Below are 17,035 nucleotides of genomic sequence, written 5' to 3'. Positions count from 1 at the left end.
TAGCATACCACTGTATAGTCTTTCTACCATCCAGGTGCAACCTGAAGAGTATAGAAGTAGGTAAAGGCAAGATAAGTGGCCCAAAAGCCTGTGGAAAGGGTGGGATATCTGCTTACAGACTTGAGGTCCCGAGTTTGGTCCCTTGCACCAAATGTACCAGAGTAATGCTCTGATTCTCTCTCTACCTCATTGGTAAGAAATGAATAACATCTTTAAAATGTAGCATGATAATCAAGTAGTCACAGTTTTTAAGTATTTATTATATTTTTTCTTTCTTTTTTTTAAAATTTTTTTTAAATATTTATTTTATTTATTTATTCCCTTTTGTTGCCCTTGTTGTTTTATTGTTGTAGTTATTATTGTTGTTGTCGTTGTTGGATAGGACAGAGAGAAATGGAGAGAGGAGGGGAAGACAGAGAGGAGGAGAGAAAGATAGACACCTGCAGACCTGCTTCACCGCCTGTGAAGCCACTGACTCCCCTGCAGGTGGGGAGCCGGGGTTCGAACCGGCATCCTTAGGCCGGTCCTTGTGCTTTGCGCCACCTGCGCTTAACCCGCTGCGCTACAGCCCGACTCCCTATTATATTTTTTCTAACATGGTTTATTTAATTTTAAGTTTATACAATGTAATTCTTAACTGTGACTCTCTTTATTGACTCACAAAATTCCTAAAACTTAATAATAGCAAGTCAGTGCACTGTCTCCAGCAAATCAGTGAGTTTGGGGCACACTGATTTGATGCTAAGCTAATTGCATGACTTCTAGGTTTGGAGCCAGAGGAAGCTTGGGCCCTTTCTCCCTTTCTCCTGAAGGTGAGCCTTGATCCAGGACTGTGGACTACTGATGTAAGTACTCAGTAGTCAGGTGGATCAAGCATGGCCTCAGCAGTGTCAGCTGTGCCTGTGGGCTCATTAGCAATGCAGGATCTCAGGTCTGCCTCAGGTCTGCTCTATCAGAACTTGCCTTTCAATCAGATTTTAGGAGATTCCTGGGCACAATCCAGTATAGCACCAAGAGTCTCCACACTCAGGGGATATGGACCTGTAGAGTCTTAACTACTTTCAAATGCAGATACCTGGGCCCCTGACCAGAGGTCTCCCACTCAGTAAATCTGAGGGTTTAGGAACTCCTTTGGGTAGGAGGTTTTTGTGAGCGGTCTGGGTGCACTTGCTGGTCTGGGATCACATTGGCAAAGATTTGTCTCAGGTATAAATCTACAGGGTGGAAGGGAAAACTGAACAAGGAGAGAAGTTCTTCAGTCTGTATCTATTGGGTTGTCAGAAAAAGGCTTGACATTTTTTCTATGCAGAAATAGGACACAACTTTTCCAACAACCAAATAGTAGCTGTCACGACGTAAAGAATGAATATAAAAGGATGTGGTAGAGAGAGATCCAGGAGCTAGCTCACCTGGTAGAACCCACATTCATGATTTGAGCCCTGGATGCCACATGGGAGCACCTTGGGTGGGGAGCATTATGTCTCTCCTTTGTGTCTCTCCCCTTCTTTATGTCTTCATCTCTGTCTCTCATTCTCTTTCTAAAAAAAAAAAAGTCCATTGGGAACTGAGGCATCATTCCCGCATGGGCCCTCAGTGACAACTGTGGTGGGTGGAGGAAAAGAAAAAAAAACAATGAATAAACAATGGAATAATGACTGAGGGGGGTCACAAGAGATGCTATTACCTGAGGTCACGTGTCTGTCACCAGAGGGTGCACCTTCAGTGCTTGGGCACAAAGGGAACAGCACCACAAGGGACATACAGATTTCAGTCTGGTACCTGTGATTCCTGATTCACTCACTCTCCAACTTCCCTGAGCCATAGTTCTGTGAAATAAATGCTAGACGCTCCCCTCACAGGATCACTTTGAAAAGGAATTAAAACGAGGGCTGTGCACTTGGAGTCTCAGCACATAACATCGCAACATGAAAATTGTGTGTATGGGTGTGCACCCCCATTGTCTGTGCGTGTGTGGCCATCCCTGGGAATGTGCAAGGTTAGTGGGAACATAGCAAGATTTTCATACTGGCTAGACTTGGAGCTTGACGGTGAGCTCAAGAGCAAAGAGATACAAAGGGAAGCGGAAAATAGTGGGGCTTGTAATCAACTATCACAGCACTGGGGGGATGTGATTAGAGAGACCCAAGCTCAACTTGCAAAGGGCAGAAAGAATACAAAAGGATATTGTTGCAGAAGGCTGGGTGGAAGAATAGAGGGCAGTAGGGGGGTGGAAAGAGGGACTGCTCCTCTGTATCTGGAAAAAAAAAACAACAAAAAACAATGAAGAGGCAAGCATAGACAGTTTCCTTTACTTTAGTCTTTGCAATGCAGACAAGCCACAAATAGCTGGCTTATGCACTCCCCAGTTGGAAAACTAAGTGAGTTTAAAATGCAGAAGGACTGAAAGTGTGAAGCCCACAGGTCCTCTCCAGGCTCCTCGGTGAAGTCATTGTGCTGCCTTCAGCCTTGGCTTCGGAGGCTGCACAGGGACATTCCTGTCTCAGAGGGTTAGTGAAGAAGCAGTTTGTGGAGAACTGTGTCTGGGAACAGGAGGAGGTAAAGTGCCCTGGGTGGGAAGAGAGGGCAGTCTTAATAGCTTCCTCCTAAAAAACAAATATTTATTTATTTACTTACTTATTTAAATCAACAGGATTATTATTGGGGCTCAGTGCCTGCAGGATGACGCCACTGCTTTTGGTGGTCTATCTTTTTTTCCTTTTTCCTTGATGATGATGATGATGAGGAGGAGGAGGAGGAGGAGGAGGAGAAGAGAGGAGAGGAGTGATACCTGCATCACTGTACCGCCACTTATGAAGCATTCCTTCTGCAAGTGGGGACCTGTGGATTTGGACCCAGGTCCTTGTGCATGATAACTTTTACAGTGTGCTACCATGTAACCTCTGAAAAGGTGAGTTTTACATCTAGGTTCCCTTAAATAGCTCCTGTTAGCCTACAAGGATTTGTACAGTGAATGACAGTGGACCGAGAGGCCCTTGTTAAAGAAGGTGCAGCCCCAAGTGCACCTGTGCACAGGCAACAAGAGCTGGGTTAGTGGTGGTGCATTTCTCAGAGAGATGCTTGAAGAGCACAGGTTAGCCCAGATAGGTGGCTACTCCTGCTGCTGGGGGTTGGACAGTGGTGCACAAGGTTGAGCTCACACATTACCAAGAGCAAGGAACCAGGTTCAAACCTGCAGCAGGGACACTTGATAGGTGATGAAACAAGTGTTGCCAGCCTCTCTCTCTCTCTCCCCCTCTCTTCTCTAACTTCCCCTCCCTATCAAATAAAGGAAAATAGAAAAAGGGAAAAATGACCAGCAGGCATAATGGGTTCCTTGTGCAGGGATGGAGCCCCAGTAATAACCCTACTGACTAGCAATAAAAAGCAAAGCCAAGCCAAACAAACAGAATCCTACTGCTAGAATATTCATTCATTCAGTCAAATGTCTCTGGGAGTAGAGTGGGGTGGGGTTTGGAGGGAGGATAGCATAATGGTTATGTAAAAAGACTTTAATGCCTTAGACACCAGAGCCCCAGGCTCAATTCCCAGCACCAGCATAAACCAGAACTAAGCAGTGCTCTGGTAAATAAATAAAGAAATGCTTCTTGAGTGCCTTCTTTGTGCCAGTAGGATAGGATTTGCTTTGTTATTTGTGATCTATGAAAAAAAAAAAAGTATAAGTAGGTCCTGATTTAAATGCAAAAGAAAAGGCCACTCGAGGAACCAGAATATAGGTTTCTTTTTCCCTCTTACTTGCCCTCTTTCTCAATTCCTCATACCGTTTTATACTTGTTACTTAAGCTCTAAGACAAGCAAAATTTCAATTTCAATTATTAGCAAGAATTTTGTTTTTGTACTATATGATACCTATTTAGAATGTAAATGCAAGAATATTTCATTCATATGTGGGCCCTAAAATCACACAATTTTTATTTTGTAGTTCTTTTAAAGATCTATTGATTTTTAAAAAAATTTTATTTATAAAAAGGAAACATTGACAAAACCATAGGGGTACAAATCCACACAATTCCCACCACCAGAACTCCATATCCCATTCCCTCCCCCAATAGCTTTCCTATTCTTTATCCCTCTGGGAGTATGGACCCAAGGTCATTGTGGGATGCAGAAGTTTGAAGGTCTGGCTTCTGTAATTGCTTCCCTGCTGAACTTGGGCTTTGACAGGTCAATCCATACTCCCAGCCTGTCTCTCTCTTTCCCTAGTGGGGAAGGTCTCCTAGGAAGTAGAGCTCCAAGGCACATTGGTGGGGTTGTCTGTCCAGGGAAGTCTGGTTGGCATCATGCTAGCATGTGGAACCTGGTGGCTGAAAAGAGAGTTAACATATAAAGCCAAACAAATTGTTGACTAATCATGAACCTAAAGGCTGGAGTAGTGCAGATAAAGAGTTAGGGGGTCCTCCATTTTGTAGATAGCTAGTAGGAATATTTCAGTTATATTTCAAAGGACCTGTGGCTATAATAGTTTTTTTTTTTCTTTCCTGAGCCTGAAATCTGATATGCAGGTGGATCCAAGTTATTGTCTGGGGAGATAATGTCATGGCTGGAAAAAAGACCAGAAAGATGGATCAGGAAAGAGAGTAGCTCCCAAACATGGGAAAGGTGTATAAATATTGTTGACTATAAACCCCATTGATTTGATCTGATCTGAGGCCCATATTCAGCTTAGGAGCCTATGTGACCTCTGCATCCCTGTAGATCTGAGCTCACATTCTGTGGTCATGAGTAGGAACTTTCTAAGCTGCCCCAATTTCAAGACCCACTTTCTTCAGGTATAGCATAGAGTATGTTGTCCAGCATCCTTTCAGAGGGTGGAACATTTTCTACTATTGTTGATCCAAGTTGAGGGCAAGGTCCTGTGGGGGCCCACAAAGGGGTCTATTTTGTTGTGCCTGAGAGAGATGGCTGATAACAATGGAGAGAGAGGGATTTATTCGAGGTCTAGACCTATTATGCCTATTTGGGAATCTCAGGACTCCCCAATTAGGACCCCAGCTGATGGGGTGGTCTGATAGTGATTAAAGAGTCATCGTTAAAGCATGCCAGTCTCTTGCCCTTATTCAGCTTTTGCAGTCCTTGCTTTGATGAGGTTAGCTTTGGAGTGAGTGAGGGAACTATGATAGGAAGTAGGTGAGGAGGGTATCTAAGTCTAAGTAGACACTATCTCATTATGAACTTTATACTGACTGCAGACTATTGTGTATTTTTGCTTTCTGGTGTATATTTTGCCCTAGTTTATGGATACGTGTGAATATAAGTTCTATCTCATGGGACCTGGTCTATATCTAGGTTTTGGGACTTTGTTAGGAAGTGAACCACCTGGAATGGAATTAGAGAATCCTATGAAAGGAAAAGTCTCACCTGAGTAATCAGGCTGAAGGGCTGAAATTCCATGCCTACGTCTCTGGACACAGTCTGAAGTGAATCATGCTGAGGCGGTACTCGCTACGTTGATTAGGTTGGGAATGGCGGATGCAATATCATTTGGTATGAATTGAGAAAAGCATGCAGGAAAGTGAGCCCCACCCTAGAGGTTCCAGGACTGGGAGAAATAGAGGCTCTGTAGAGGAAGCGGGAGGTTCCTGCTGTCTTAGGGTTTAAGAACGCCATAGATAGTTATTGCTACCCCTCACAGAATGGGAGAAAATCTTCACATGCCATACATCAGACAAGAGACTAATAACCAAAATATACAAAGAGCTCAGTAAACTTTGCAACAAAAAAGCAAATGACCCCATCCAAAAATGGGCAGAGTATATGAACAGAATATTCACTACAGAAGAGATCCAAAAGGCTAACAAACACATGGAAAATTCCTCCAGGTCACTGATTGTCAGAGAAATGCAAATAAAGACAATATTGAGATATCATCTCGCTCCTGTGAGAATGGCATACATCAAAAAGGACAGCAACAACAAATGCTGGAGAGGTTGTGGGGACAAAGGACCCCTTTTGCACAGCTGGTGGGAATGTAAATTGGTACAGCCTCTGTGGAGAGCAGTCTGGAGAACTCTCACAAGGCTAGACATGGACCTTCCATATGACCCAGTAATTCCTCTCTTGGGGATATACCCCAAGGACTCCATAACACCCAACCAAAAATATATTTGTACAACTATGTTCATAGCAACACAATTCATAATAGCTAAAACCTGGAAGCAACCCAGGTGCCCAACAACAGATGAGTGGTTGAGAAAGCTGTGGTATATATACACAATGGAATACTATGCAGCTATTAAGAACAATGAACCCACCTTCTCTGACCCATCTTGGAAGGAGCTAGAAGGAATTATGTTAAGTGAGCTAAGTCAGAAAGATAAAGATGAGTATGGGATGATCCCACTTGTCAACAGAAGTTGAGAAAGAAGAACAGAAAGGGAAACTAAAAGCAGGATTTGACTAAATCTGGAGTAGGGCACCAAAGTAAAAACCCTGGGGTGAGGGGGAGGGTGGATATTCAGCTTCCCAGGGCAGTGGGGGTGGGGTGGGGGTGGGTGGGATGGGACAGTCTTTTGGTGGTAGGAATGGTGTTAATGTACACTCCTATTAATTTGTAGTCATATAAATCACTATTTAATTAATATGAGAGGGGAAAATTGATTGAGTGTCTCAAACTTTTTAAATCACAGACCATAGGCTGTATTTTCAATATGTTGACTCTCTTAAAAGCTTAGTCCAGGGAGAACAGAAGCAACTGGTGGCACGGCTATATACAAATAATGTCAAAGGACATCAATTATGGTGATATTGTGTATGATACAGCAAATCCTAACAAAGATATTTCAAAGTTAACCCAATTGCCAAATAATGTATTATAACAATAAGATCTATTGTTTTTTATGAGAGAAAGAGATGGGAGGGGGAGAGAAAAAAGAGATATACTGGAGCTCTTCTCAGTTCCGGCATATAGCGGTGCTGGGGCTTGACCCTGAGGTCTCTGGGGCCCCAGGTCTGCCACTTCTATGCATAAAGATTAAGCTCTATCTATTCTTTTATTTGTAACATATATGACAGGTGTATATTTCACTTTTACCAGAAGAGCTTGGAAACTCACACAAAATAACTTCGTTTTCATTTCATTTCTTGTACTCTTCAATATACACTACCTTTATTTTAATGTAAGGAAGCAAGGTAGGATTGAATGGAATAGCAATTATGCGTTATTCCATTTTTTTTCTTTTCTTCGGTGGTAGTGTTTTCTACACAACTGTTTGGCTAAAAAGATAAGCTGTCTTTCCTACTCTTTAAGCTGTGGGAGGGAGAAGGGTAGGTAGTGGCTCAACCGGTGAAGCGCACGTATCACCATGCTCCAGTACTTGCATTCAAGTCCCTAGCCCCCACCTGCAGGGGAGGAATTTCAGGAGAAGTGAAGCAGTGCTGCAGGGGTCTCTTCCTCTCTTCCCCCCACCTCCCCGTCTCTAACCTTATTTCTATCTCTGTATCTCTATCACTTTTTTTTTTTAAAGATCAGATGTGAGGGCTGGGTGGGGCTTACCTTGTAGTGTGTGTATTTGACTATGCCAAAGACTCAGGTACAAGACCCTGTTCCCACCTTCTGGAAGAAATCTTCATGAATGGTGGAGCAGTGCTACAGGTATCTTTCATTCTTTCTCTGTCTGTCTCTGTCTCTGTCTATCTCTCTCTCTCCCTATCCTTATCCCTCTTTTCCTACCTTTCTTGACTCTCAACTGTCAATTAAAGAACAAAGAACAAACAAAATAATGGCTACCAGGAATGGTGGAGTCATTGTGTCCCAGCAATAAGCCTAGAAGGGGGCAGAGGGGAGATAACATAATGTTTATTCAAAGAGACTCTCATGCTTGAGGTTCCAAAGTCCCAGGTCCTATCCCTTGCACCACCATAGACCAGAGCTGAGTAGTACTCTGGTTAAAAAAAAGAACAAAAATTGGCATGGTGGAGTTTCTTTCCTGTTTATGCTTCTTTGAAAGCTATTGCTTTCTTTTTTGAAGCAAGTTTTTCCCACTTTTCCAGCTTTATGATGGTCTAATTGACAAATATAATTGCATAAATGTAAAATGTGAAGCTTGATGATTTGATCTGTGTATACATTGTGAAATAATTAACATAATCTAGTTAATTAGCATACCCTTCACTTCACATAGTTGCCTTTTTCTTTTGGTGGGAATGTTTATGTCTTAGCAAATTTCAAGTCTATACTACAAAATTAAATGTTATCACAGTGAGGTGATTTCTGATTGGGATGGAACTCATGTCTTTTTGGGCTGGCTGCTGGCTCCCTATTTACTCAGCCCTGGATGGAGAGTGTGCACCCTGGGAATGGGCCCCTTGGTAGAGTATCTGTTGCATGCTGTTAGCCGGTTCAGGTTGGGCACAGGTTAAAATGATCAGACTCAGTTTCTCCCTTTGAAAACACACTTGCTCATGGGGAAGATACCTTGAAGTGGGAATGAACATGGCTTGCTTGATGGACACAGAAAAGCTTGTGGGATCGGGAAGCTGCTGGGTAGCAGAGAATGACAAAGTGTCAGTGGGTGAAGATGCTGGACAGAGTGAAGGCACTGGAGTCAGATACTCCCAAGTCAGAATTCTGGTTCTATCACTCACCAGGACTATGACTTTAGACCAACTATGTTCCTTTTTCTGAGACCCCAGCTGACTCCTACATCTGTGTTTTTTAAGAGAAAATAAAAGTATGCTTGACTGGTCACTTAGGATTCTAAGAATTAATGAAAGAATGGTTCCATTGTTATAGATACAGAAGTTTCTAATAAGGGGAAATGTTAAATGAGTGGAAATGACACAGGGATTGAGAGTGATGATGAGGCCTAAGATGAGAGGCACAGGAATGTGGGTTGACATAACAGCAGTAACTGCCATTTCACAGTGGGTCTTCTGTCATCCTCTCTAATTGGAAATTGGGATGGGGACAGACACAGGAAAGATTTGCCTCAAGCAAGTCTCTTCTTTTTTTTTCTCCTCCAGTGTTGTTGCTGGGGCTTGGTGCCAGCACTATGAATCCACTACTCTTGGTGGCCATTTCTCCCCCCCCCCATTTTATTGGGTAAACAGAAAAACTGAGAGAGGAGTGAGAGAGATGGAGAGGGAGATAGAAAGACAGACACCTGCAGACCTGCTTTGGTGCTTGTGAAGCATTCCCCCTGCAAGTGGCGAGTCGGGAGCTCAAACCTAGATCCTTACATGGGTTATTGCACTTAGTACTAAGTTAACTTAACCGGATGCACCATCACCTGGCCCCCTCTCTTATTCTTCATATTTAAGTGCAAAGGGTGACAACCTTGGGAAAGATCCCAAAAAGCTGTTCCTTCTAAGAGTTGGGGTTTTATAGGGATAGAAAAAGTGGGGAGAGCTTAAGGAAGATGGAAGGGTGCAGTTGCAAGGTGTTTCTTTGGCACCACTAATCAGGATATCCTACAACACTGTTAAAAATAAAATATTATCATACAAAGCTTATATCTGAAAGGTTTGTGCTGGATGTCAGAGACCTCCCTCTGGGGCATTTCTTATCTTCTGCTTGAAGCTGGCCCCTAGTTTATCAGTCACACATGCATCCTTAGTGCAGACCTTCCTTTTCTTGTAGTGATAGGCAGGTAGAAATAGCTGGGAGGCTATAGAGATAGTGGTTGTAGCAAAGCTCAGATAGCAGGAAGGCTCACATGAAAGACATGGCTAGAGCCTGGTGACTAGGTTATAAGTGGAAATGAAGTCTCTCCTGTTCGATAACAGTAGAGCACACCTGTCTTCATGCATGAGGCCCTAGGTTTGATTGAAGCTTTGCATAGAAGTAAGAAAGAAAAACAAAGATGACAGACTGGTGTTTTGCTTCCTCTTTCTCAAAAGAAAAAAAAAAATCAGTAGGTTTCCAATGTTCTGATAAAACAGATGCTAAGTAGAGTGGAAAAGAACTCATAACAGCCTCTGCCTGTGTAATATATTTGGTGATAAATTAAGGAAGCAACTGGTGGACCTTGCGCAGGATGTCCTGACACAGTGGGAATGAGCAAGGAGGGACACTCTCAGTTCATGAACAGGAGAATTTGTAGAACAGACACAATTCCCCAGTCAAAACCCTGATATGATTATGGAAGAGAGCAAGTTAAAAGATGACACATCTGGGGCCAGGCAGTGGCGCACCTGGTTAAGTGCATACTTTACAGTGCATGAAGACCCAAGTTCAAGCCCCTGGCCCCCACCTGCAGGGGGAAAGCGTCACGAGTGGTGAAGCAGGGCTGTAGTTGTCCCTCTGTCTCTCCCCCTCTCTGTCTCTTTCCCTCTCTCAATTTCTGTACCCAGCAACAAGTAAATAAAACATCAAGGTTTTTAATTTTTATATTATTTATTTATTTTGGATATAGACTAAAATTGAGAGGGAAGGGGGAGATAGAGAGGACTAGAGAAAGAGCGAAACTCACGGCACTGCTGTACTGCTTGTGAAGAGCCCCTCCTGCAAGCAGAAAGGAGGGGCGTTTGAACCAGGGTCCCTACACATTGTAACATGTGCACTCAACCAGGTGCACCATTCCCCAGCCCCTTAAAAAAAATGAAGTATCCTAAGATTTTTATTTTGGCATCTTTTACTGATGACACCTGATATTTGTACTGAATTATATAAGTTTTGCACAAGGTAGATTTCAGACTGTTTATGAAATAAAGTCTGGAGGCCAGGAGACAATACGTGGTATGGCACACATTTTACCATGCAATGCAGACCTGGATTTGAGCCCCTGGCACTATATGGGAGCAGAAGGGGAAGCTTCATGTATAGCAGTGCTATGGTTTTTCTCTTCTCCCCTCTCTGGTTCTATCTGAAATTAAAAGGAAAAAAATTTAAAAAAAGGTCTATCCAAAGCTACAGAATCATACGTGCAGAAGGCCCCATCATGCTGTAGATAACAGATATATGGGTAGATAGATAGATAGATAGGTAGATAGATAGATAGACAGATAGATAGAGTCTGCAAAGGCACTCTTCTGATATTGGATATAGGGTAGGACTGAATCATTTGTTCAGCAAATATCTGTATTTTTGATGGACTGTTTCAGGCAGTGTTCAAGGCTTTGAAAGTACAGCAGCAAACAGGAGAAACAAAATTCCCGACCTTGAAGTGCTTTCATTGCATTTAGGTTATGGATGAAAAACAAGTAAACCAAATGCCCTCTAAACTCTGAAAGGCAACCTCCCCTTCCCCATTTAAGTATCTTTGAAACCAGGATGCCTTGTGCAGTTGGTGGAACTACTATCCTTTGGGGAGGTAATTATAATGGGGTTGTCACTGTATGTTCATGTGCAGACATCATTAGCCATTCATAAGCTGTCACTTTTGCTGAGTTATGTGCACTACTGGAACTACATGTGTTGAGTTTAATTTCCATTTAAAATGTCTTAACACTGCACTAAGATTCAGCACTGCTATTATGTGGGCAGAAGGCAAAGAGAATAGAACAGCAGGGCATTTGCTCTATGTTAGTGAGATGAACATATGTCATTGGAGTAATAATCATAACTCAATTTATAAAGATGTATTTTATTTATTTCCTATGAACTAGGAACTATGATATATGAAAGAGAGAGAACCCGAAATTCCATTCCAGTGACATGTGAAATTAGACCTATTAACATTTTTCCCTTGAGATTCGACTTTTCATCATTGCACAAAAGTAATTATATTTTAAGATGGGTATTGTCTGTTAAGACATCATGTTCTATAGATAATACTTTAGGCTGAAGACTGGTAATTTTTGTCATGCTCAAATATTTACACACATATGCAATAATGACTAGTGTCTATCTGATCAAATAGGTAAACCATAGTTTACTGCTATGATATTTAGAGGGTTTAGTATCATAGACAGTGTTACAACGAACATTCTTCCTTATCATTTTCATTGACTTGGTGGACACATGTGGCTTTAACTAGACTAAGTCAGCAGTGCTCACTAGAGCTATGAGAGTGTGGAAGCCAAGGCCACTCACTCCTCCTGCATCTCAGCACAGATGTACTAAGTGGTCAAGAGTAATAATTAAGTGATGCATGGGTGAGAATCACAAGCAGACACAAGTTTATCTCCAAAACTCCTGGGAACTGTTCTGCTGTTTGTCTTTATTGACAATCTGGGTGAAAGATAGGAGAATGTGCTTATTACACACATAGGTGACATTTAATGTACAATGCTAATATTCTGAAAGACAGGAGTAGAAGTCAAAAAACTTTGAACAACCAATGAAAATAGTATTCTAAAAACAGAATACAACTGTTACAGTGTTTATGAAGAAAGACAGTGACTTCCACATAGAATAGGAAGTATATGAATTTTGGAGACAGAAAAATGTGGGTTCAAATCTCAGCAGTGTCACCTCCAGACTGCAAGACCCTGAATGTTTTCTCAACTCACTGAGTTTTTTCACATATAAAACAAAAGTAATATGACTTCTTATAGTGCTGTTGCTGTAGGAACCAAATGAGTTACTATCAATGAAAGTGCCCTACACATAGCAGGGCAAAGGCTATTTATTTAATTTTTAGATAGAGACAGAGAGGGAGGGAGAGAGAAAGAGAGGGAGTGGACAGCGGGAGGGGGAGAGGGAGACACCATAGATTCAAAACTTCCTTCATCGTGATGGGGACTGGGCTCGAATCTGGTTTATGACAGGAGTTGTGGCTCAGTGACAATTACCCTGATTGGAATGGGATTATGGGTATTACTAATGGTCCCCAGAGGGAGTTAGTGTGATTCTAACATAGCCTTGCAAACATGGTGGTGGTAAGGCTGGGAATGCTTCTGTATCCAGCATCAGGCTGGCCTTTGTTGGAATTCTGAATCCAGTTTTTGGTAACTCATACCACAACTTCATAGGGATACTGAAAGGGGTCCAGGGGGATGTAGCCAGGGTGACTGAAGGGATGGGAGATGGGTCTTGTGGAGGATAAACAATTGTAAAGTCAATAACTCCATTACTGAAGTCAACTTAAAGAACATTTAAAATGTGCATACTGACATAAATATTTCATTGTATTTCCTATGGGGCAGAAGACTGAGGTTATCAGTTCCCATTTTATGACATGTAGAGTTAGCTATGGATTGCTGTGTAATAAATTTAGCTTAAATCAATGCATACTCATGACTTCACAGTTTCTATAGGCTTGGGAGTTTGGGAATTTCACTTAGTATCGCATGACCCTTTAGAATGTCAGCAGAGGCTTGGGACCCTCTTTTAAATGCTTGTGACTGTTGAAGGATTCAGTTCCTGTGGGTTTAGGACTAACATATCCACTTTCTTGGTGTCAGCCACCAAAGAGGTCATTCTCTGTTACTGTAGGCTTCTGCAGTGTCCTTCACATGGTATCTAACACTGTGGCAGCTCTTATCCCCAGAGAGGAAAACCTCTCCCACCAGTCCTTGACTGATGTTTCATCAGTGAAAGGCCATATGCACAGCACTATTTCTGACAGGTTTTACCATCTACCTTAGGAGTGTAATAGCCTGGGAGTTGGGCAGTAGCTCAGCGGGCTAAATGCACACACATGGTCCAAAGCGCAAGGACCCACTCAAGGACCAGCGTAAGGATCCCAGTTTGAACCCCAGGCTCCCCACCTGCAGGGGAGTCGCTTCACAGGCAGTGAAGCAGGTCTGCAGGTGTTTTTCTTTCTCACTCCCTCTCTGTCTTCCCTTCCTCTCTCTATTTCTTACTGTCCTATCCAACAATGATGGCATTAATAACAACAATAATAGCTACAATAATAACAATAATAACAATACAAAAACAACAAGGTCAACAAAAGGGAAAATAAATACATAAAAATATTTTTAAAAAATAAAGGAGTGTAGTAGTCTATGCCATCTAGGTTTGTGTAAATGCATTTTGATACTCACACAATTACTAAATCACCTAGTCATGTGTTCCTTAGGTCCTATCTCAGTATTACGTGATGTCTGACTGAAACACACAGAGTAATCAGGGGCTTATCTATCCAGTCTCCACTGCTGTATCATGTAACCTAGTTCAGAGATTAGTAGTCTGTCACTTCTGGCTGGAAACAAGACATTGTTCACCCTTCACTCAAGGGGAGGATGCTATGCTCACTGGGGCCACCTTAAAATTCAGCCAACTCAGTATTTGCCACACTATCTGTTTCTTTTATTTTTTAAATCTGTGTGTCCCACTTCATTCTTGATATCATACACATTTCCTGCTCACTGCAGCCCCATCCTGACTGTCAATGTCATGGGTGTGATTTTTTTTTACATGTGGATGTGTATGTGTTTTGTAAAATATTTATCATAATTCTGGTGTGTGTGCTTTTAACTCATACGAGGGACTCTATGTTATAAATCTCATTCTGCTTCTTTTTTAATGTCAGACTCCAGTATTTATTCACACTGCCACATGTAATTCATGGTCTTATGTATATTTTTCAAAGGTGAATGTGTGATCATACTATGCACATAGGTTAGCAATTTACTTTGTTCCTTTTAATATTCCATTGTCTTTGTTTCTTTTAACCATCACATGATTTTCTGCCTGAAAGAATTAATTTCATCCTGCTTTCTTATGTCAGAAGAGTATTAGAAGGGGTTGGGGGAGGCGGTGGTGTTTGGTTGAATGGGATGGAGGGATAGTTCTATGGGTCAGGTGATCCCAGCTTGGAACTAGAGGTTCCTCTCTGCCTCTCTGGGAACTACATGGCTGCCCACCTCTGCTGCTGTTGTGCCGTTTTCTCCTTCCTCTAATTGGGATTCACAGACGGTGGGGGGATCTTAGCACTCAGGCCCATCATCTCATTCTACTTTCCTCTTCTTCCAGATATGAACAGACCCATTCTGAGATTCCTGGCCAAGCAGTGGACTGTCTGGCTTTAAATCATGTGTCCATCTTTAAGCTGCAAATAGTTATATACTTAATATGCACAAGTTCCCAGTTGGTGACTTCATTTATTTACTCTACTTGCTTCAATCTGCTGCAGGCATTTCAATTTGTAACCCCGTCCTTCTCGATAAGTGTTTCCCAAATTAGAATGACCACATAACTCACCCAGGGTGTGTGAGCATTAGAATCAGATTGTCTGTGGGACACAGTACTAATGCTGATGGTACTGTCAATTATGGTGATGGTGGTGACAGCAGGCTTAGCAGTTGCTAATGGCATCTACTTCTCTATGGCCTTGCTATGTGCCAGGCCATTCAGTCTTCAGTTTCTTGGGAGGTATGCATTTAGTTCCTTCTGAGAGATGCTTTGCTTCTACACCTGCTACCTGCTTTTAGATGCACTCCCACTGATCATGAACTCTTCTAGTGATTCCTCTCGATGTTCATTTGTGAAGACAGAATTCCTAATGAGAGGCTGGCACTTGCTAGATGCCTGATAAATTGCAGCCATTGTTACTATCCTCTTTGTTATTATTGCTGTAGGATCATGCCTCAGAGACATCAGGGAAGGAACCAATGAATCCAACCCAAAGATGCATTCAAAGGGGACAATTGGATTCTTTTTTTTTTTTTTTGAGACAGTTAGGCTATTTAATTTATTTTTTTTGCAAGTTGATATGTTTTGATTCTCTAAATTCCACATATGAGTGAAATCACCCAGTGGTTGTCTTTTGTCACTTTTCTTACTTTACTAAGCATAGTCACTTTCAGTTACATCCATTTTGTGCAAAAGGGATGATAATTATCTTTCTAAATTGTAGAACGGCACTCCATGAAGTACTTTTCTCCTAATTTACTTTTTAAAATTTTAATTAATTTATTTATAAAGTGGAAACACTGACAAGACCATAGGATAAGAGGGATACAATTCCTACCACCAGAGCTCCATATTCCATCCCTTCCCCTGATAGCTTTCCTATTCTTTAACTCCCTTGGAGTATGGACCCAGGGTCATTATGGGATGCAGGAGGTGGAAGGTCTGGCTTCTGTAATTGCTTCCCCACTGAACATGGACATTGACAGGTCAATCCATACTCCCAGCCCCACTAGGGAAAGAGAGAGACAACTGGATTCTTAGATCCAAAATGTTAGAAAGATAGTTACTGCAGAAACTTGAAGTGCCTTGCTCACAATGACCTGAATTAAGTGGCTGGAGGATTTTTTTTTTTCTACCAAGGTTATGACTGGTGTTCAATGCATGTACATGGATTTCACTGCTTGGTGGCCTTTTTCTTTTCTTTTCTTTTCAATAGAGTATGAGAGACAGATAAAAACAGAGAAGGAGAGAAAAGGAGAGACACCTAGAGCACTGCTCCACTAACTGTGGAGCTTCCCCACTGCATGTGGGGGCCAGAGACTTAAACCCAAGTCTTCTTGGTATGCATGGTATGCATGGTAACATGTATGCTGTAGACTGGAGAATTTTTTAAACATCCAGAAAAAAAAAAAACTAAACCTCCATGTACCCAGGAGCAAAAGAACATCTCTTTGGAAACAGACCAAACGCTCTCACAAGATCTTGAGCAAGTCAGCAATGAAATCCAAAAACAGATCCAATCTTTTCAGCTCCTCCTAGGGTATCAAAGCAGCCAGCATCCTGCCCCATGCCCCATCACCCTGTTCATAATCAAAACACATAGGGTATGTAAGTGAAATCTTCCTCCACTCTCTCAAGTGCCTCAGAAATTGTGTGTTCCTCAACTGGACACTCAGGAGGAGTCACTCAGAGCTACAGAACCCTTTGTATTAGTTTCTTGCTAAAATGTCATTATGCAAATTTGGGGTGAGGTGTGTAGAGCCCTTCAAGGGATGAGGACAGTGTGTGGGTTGGGGTTCCATGCCAGCATGTATTGGCTAGACTTTCTCCTTCTGGAGGGCACAATACTCTTTCACTCTAATGCTAAAGTTATTTCTGCCTCTAAATCGCTCACATAAATGCATGGCCCATCTACACACACACCCATGAGGAGGCAGGAGGCAAGCAGCAGAAGGAAAGGGAAAGGCTGTCCAGTCTTGCTCCTGAACAGGAGAGGGGAGAATACTTGATTCTAAGCCACTGTCCTCCTTGCCCATCAGAAAAGACTCTTTTTTCTTG

At 42.1% G+C, this 17,035-nt stretch overlaps 1 pseudogene; it reads right to left on the bottom strand.

Moving 5' to 3' along the window:
* LOC103122708 (succinate dehydrogenase [ubiquinone] flavoprotein subunit, mitochondrial-like) overlaps nt 1–15,391 on the bottom strand; it is a 170,161-nt pseudogene extending 154,770 nt beyond the window's left edge.
* Nucleotides 15,392–17,035: the final 1,644 nt, after the last annotated feature.

The sequence above is a fragment of the Erinaceus europaeus genome, chromosome 1, assembly GCF_950295315.1.
Source record: "Erinaceus europaeus chromosome 1, mEriEur2.1, whole genome shotgun sequence".
NCBI classification, from domain to species: domain Eukaryota; kingdom Metazoa; phylum Chordata; class Mammalia; order Eulipotyphla; family Erinaceidae; genus Erinaceus; species Erinaceus europaeus.
Note: the sequence above shows the minus strand (reverse complement) of the source record. Positions and strands in the feature narration are given on the sequence as shown.